At 34.0% G+C, this 4,915-nt stretch overlaps 1 long non-coding RNA gene across 1 annotated transcript; it reads left to right on the forward strand.

Moving 5' to 3' along the window:
- Positions 1–4,093: 4,093 nt before the first annotated feature.
- Positions 4,094–4,417, forward strand: LOC130903041 (uncharacterized). Its single transcript, XR_009060528.1, has 2 exons — positions 4,094–4,306; positions 4,359–4,417. It is a non-coding gene; the product is annotated as an uncharacterized LOC130903041 (long non-coding RNA).
- The last annotated feature ends 498 nt before the right edge of the window (positions 4,418–4,915 follow it).

A 4,915-nucleotide genomic window follows, 5' to 3' on the forward strand; every position in this document is an offset into this window, starting at 1 on the left:
AAGGTGAGTCTTGTCATGGCGGAAAACTCAGTAAAGAGCGCATTACAATACTTCTAGTTGCTAACATGTCAGGAACTGAAAAGTTGCCTATCCTATTAATCGGAAAATCCAAATCTCCGCGATGTTTCAAAGGTGTTAAAACTCATTTACACACATAACACGTTCTTTTATTTTATTTAATAATTTAACCTGTATAACTGAAAGAACCTGTATTCTCACCTCTATTAATGGAACCCTATGTAAATGAGACAGATATTTATTTATACCTGTATATCTGAGACACTGGGTAAGTGGAATACCTCTATAAGTGAAACGACAGTGCAGGCCCCTTGATGTCTCACTTAACCAAGTTTCACTGTATATAATTATGGAATAAACGGTTGATTGGATTGCATAGTGACAAATTGAGAAGTGTCAAATACGCATTAAGAAAACGAATGACAATATTAATACTGACAATTCCAGATCAGATAATACTTCGAATGGCTAATAAAGATGATGATAGTGAACAAAAGGGGAAAAGTGATGATTATTTCATAAAATACGTGAGAACAATTTGTGTGCTGCATTTACTACTACTACCACGCACACTCACTATTACACTGTATGACGCCTGTTTCGATGTTCTCTAGTTTCTATGTGTTTTGTACAAAACAAAAGATATTACCGCGTATAATTTGATTTCAAATGGTTAGTTAATTGAATTAGTAACTCACTAAAGGCATTGAAAAAAATATGGAATTTGATCCATTTGGTCGAAAGATACAAAAAACTACAGGAAGAGGTGATTCAACTGTTTTTGGTATTTGTAATAACTGCAAATCATCAATGGATTATTTCTTGTAGGAAATACTAGCTATAATAATTCAGACTGATTTAGAACAATTTTCAAATTCAGTGGTAAGTTCAGTAATTACTCATTTTGTACTGGATATTGTGAACAATTTAAAATTTTTGTATCTCTTAGATAAACCCCAACAAATTGGTATTGTGTGTTACATAACCCTAAAGTGATGAAAACGTTATTTTGGAGTAGGTAACCTCAAATATTTGAGAATCCCAAAGTGGGGGGGTTATTGTCTTCCCCGATTTGAACTATACGACGATGTATTTATAAGTTGGTAGCCTAGACCAGTTCCATGCATAAACAAAATATTGCGTTACCATAGCATACCGAACAATAACTTATTAAAAGTGTCAGTGTTAAGTTTTACGTCAAAAACGTAAACCAGAGTTACGCAATAAATTGAAAGAAAAAATATGTCCACCGAAAATGTGAAAATCGAAAAATTGGAGTATCGAGCCATCATCAAGTACCTGTATTTAGAAGCGTTAAGAGGTGAGCAGATTTACGAGGTAAATTTTCCATTGAAGATGATGACCGATCGGGAAGGCCAGCCCTGTGTCAGTCCTCGAAAATATCGATACAGTTTATAACAACAAAGCAACAATGGATGGAATGGCGACACTCTGGTTTTCCCAGACCTAAGGAGTTTCGTGTTCAAAATTGTGCTAGAAAAGTTCTTGCTCCAGTTTTTTGGGATTGCCATGGAGTAATCATGATTGATTTTTTTAATAAGGGTAGAACAATAACTGGAGATTACTATCCGACATTACTGATCACTCAACTGAAAAAAAGTTCAATAGATCGTAAATTTTCTCCCAACGATGAGGTAATAAAAGGTGTGGAGGTCTTGTTGCGTAATAAAATATTTTGTCATTGAAATTTTGTTTGGTTTTATAGTAGGCTAAGAATTTTTCAATACATCCTCGTATCACCACAGAACTGCATAACGCAATAAATAACTAAATGATTTTCTTGGTTGTCTAGGGTTCTTTTCTGCTTAAAACGCCGGTTAGAAAGAAAACACTGTTATTACAGAATTTGCGCCTCGCCGTAGGATGGAGTAGAGCAATAATCTCGATCCTACATTGGGCCATTCTGCTCAGAATCCGCCTCGGAATCGTCTCTTTCATAGCTGACCCATGGATTTATATATTCAGCGCATGTTGTCGTTCGATTGGGTCCCTCGTGATCTCCGATTTTAACAACGTCATATCTATCATTTTCTTTAACCTTAACAATTTCGTGTGGATCTAAAAATTTTCTCTTTAATTTTGGATCAGATGTATATACTTCAAAGGGTGTGGTAGTTATGCCACGCTGATAGGTCGAATTAGAGGCAGTCTGTACTTTGTCAACGTATTTGTACCACTTTCCTGGCTCTTCAAAATTGTGATTTGTTAAGATTGGTATAAGGGTCCTATTTGCCCTTTCCGCTTGTCCATTACCTCGTGGGACTCCACAAGTTGTTGACGCATGTTTAATATTTTCTTCTCGGCAATATAATTCGAATTCTTCAGAACGGAACGCGGATCCTCTGTCAGATATTATCATTGACGGGTTTCCAAATATTTTACGCTCACAACATATCACTTCTTTCGTCGTCGTTGATTTTGTTGATTTTAGGATGAAGCATTCCTTCTTTCTTTCGTACAGGACGAAGTGATATATTTTACGCTATTTTTCAAGACAACATGTCACTTCTTTCGTCGTGGTTGATTTTGTTGGATAAAGCCACACAAATTTGAAAAAGTCATCAACTATCACAAAAATGTGCTGATAATTTTTTTGTTCACTGCATTGGTCCTATTTGGTCGACGTAATACGTCTCTAGCGGACCTTCTAGTTTTTGTATATGATGAAGCATTCATTCTTTCTTTCCTTCCTTTTTATTCCATAATATACAAGGTATACAGTTATTTTTAATCGTTTCTATTTTGTCTTTTAGTCTTGGTATGTAAAATTCCTTGTTTACTACTCCTTGTGTTTTTTTCTTTCAAAAATTTCCTATCTCGTGGACTTTTATTATTTTTTAAGTCTGCATGTTCTTTGGAATGACAAGTAATTTTAATCCATTATCGTATTTATACAATATATCATGCTCTAAATAAAAATCTTCATACTCTTCGGTAGTCAAAATCCTTTTTATCGCCATCTGCCTACATCGTCTATACTCAATTTCATACTGAAATTCTTCTAGCATCAGGGCCCATCGTGCAACTCCTGTTGTAAGGTCCCTTTTCTCCATGGTTTTTATGAATGCATTACAGTCTGTAACTATTTTAAATTTCGTTCCTAGCAAGTAGATTCGGAATTTCTTCACACTTTTAATAATGGCGAGTATTTCGAGCTCATAGCTTGTATACTTCATCTCTGCAGGGGTCGTCTTTCTACTCATGTAGTATATCCGGTGAAGCTTCGAATCGTCACTAGATCGCTGCTAAAAGAATGCTCAATAACTATGTATATTTGCATAGGTGTGTAGTTATGATTGGGACTTGTTTGTTACTTACTATGTATCCTAAAAATTTTACCTCGGTTTTCAACAGTTGACACTTTTTCTTTTTCATTTCTAGTCCATATTCTGCAGCTGTCTCTATCCCCTCTTCTTCGTTCGCACTCAAGATGATAACATGTAGTATATAACGTACATTCCTGCAGTCAACTCCCTGAAGACATGAGCGATGAATCGTTGGAAAACTGCTTGACTACTACTTCCAAATGGACATTTCATAAACTCGTACTGACCAATCGGCGTTACAAAAGAAGTATATTTTGTGCTCTTGCTCCAACAGGTACATGAAAAAATCCATTTTTCAAATCAAGGGTGCTGAATATCCTTGCTCTCTGTAAGCTGTCTAGGACATCTTCAATAAGGGGAAGTGGAAATCTATCGCGTATTATATTTTTGTTTAATTTTCGATAATCGCAACAAATTCTGGTTCGGCCATCTCCTCGGTTCGCCGTCATAAGAAAAACAAATGTAAAACTTTTATAACTTTGAGTTTTGCCTGCGTAATGTTGTGACCAATTCTATCTACAGAACTTAACGTTGTCATGATTAAATTAAAATATTTATTCTATGCAAAATATATACATTTTGAAAAAAAAAAATAGAAGAAAATAACTCTTTGTCTTTCGTTTATTAAAACTTAATCCTCTACCTTTCTACTCAGAAGACAAATATGCTATATAAAAAAATATGTCGTTTTTACAGCAAAAGAAAAAACAAAATTATCATCTGGACTTGGAATAATAAAAGGAATATGAACAGTGTAGTCTTCTTTAAATTAGCAGGTTTGTCGTAACACTTTATTTTACAATGTTCTGCTATTGCGTACAGCTCTAATGATCAATTTAACAACGGAAAGTATATTAGAAGAAGAGCAATCACAAATTGAATGTAGTGGAAAAGCCAGTCCTTCATCAAGTGGTTTTGAGGATAAATTTGCGAATGAAGAGGTAAGATGAAAATACCAATTTTAAATATAGTAATTTTTAAATTTGTCTGTAGGAAAATGTTGCATCTGGTGATCTGATAGAAAAAACCAATCGCAATCAAGCAGAATATAAGGATACAGAAAAAAATTAAAAAGTAGCAGAATAAATAATAAATGAAATTAGTGATTCTAGAACTACTGAGAATATTGACAATACTCCATCTATTAGTATAACAATCAATAATATGAGTAGTTCAATTGATTCTCCGCTAAATTGGACATTGATCGCTGATTCCTCACAATTGTAACCAGATTTTGTGAAATTAGGATAAAACAATTGGATTATTTATGGAAACTCTAGTTCGAAATACACTTTGATTAGATAATGTTCGCCAAAAGCTCCGGGATTAGAATGTTCTATGACTTTGTTCAATAACCGTCGATCAGATCTGGGTATTTAAATTTCCATAGATAGTGAATATTCATATCATTATATTTGTAATTTGGATTGTAAATAAAGTGAATTCGACTTATATTTTGGATTGATTGATGTCTTATACCTAGTTATTTTCAAACTAAAACTATTTAGATAATGTTTCTGTTTGCCATTGAATACGAGAATTATTCAGAA

The sequence above is a fragment of the Diorhabda carinulata genome, chromosome Y, assembly GCF_026250575.1.
Source record: "Diorhabda carinulata isolate Delta chromosome Y, icDioCari1.1, whole genome shotgun sequence".
Taxonomy (NCBI): Eukaryota; Metazoa; Arthropoda; class Insecta; order Coleoptera; family Chrysomelidae; genus Diorhabda; species Diorhabda carinulata.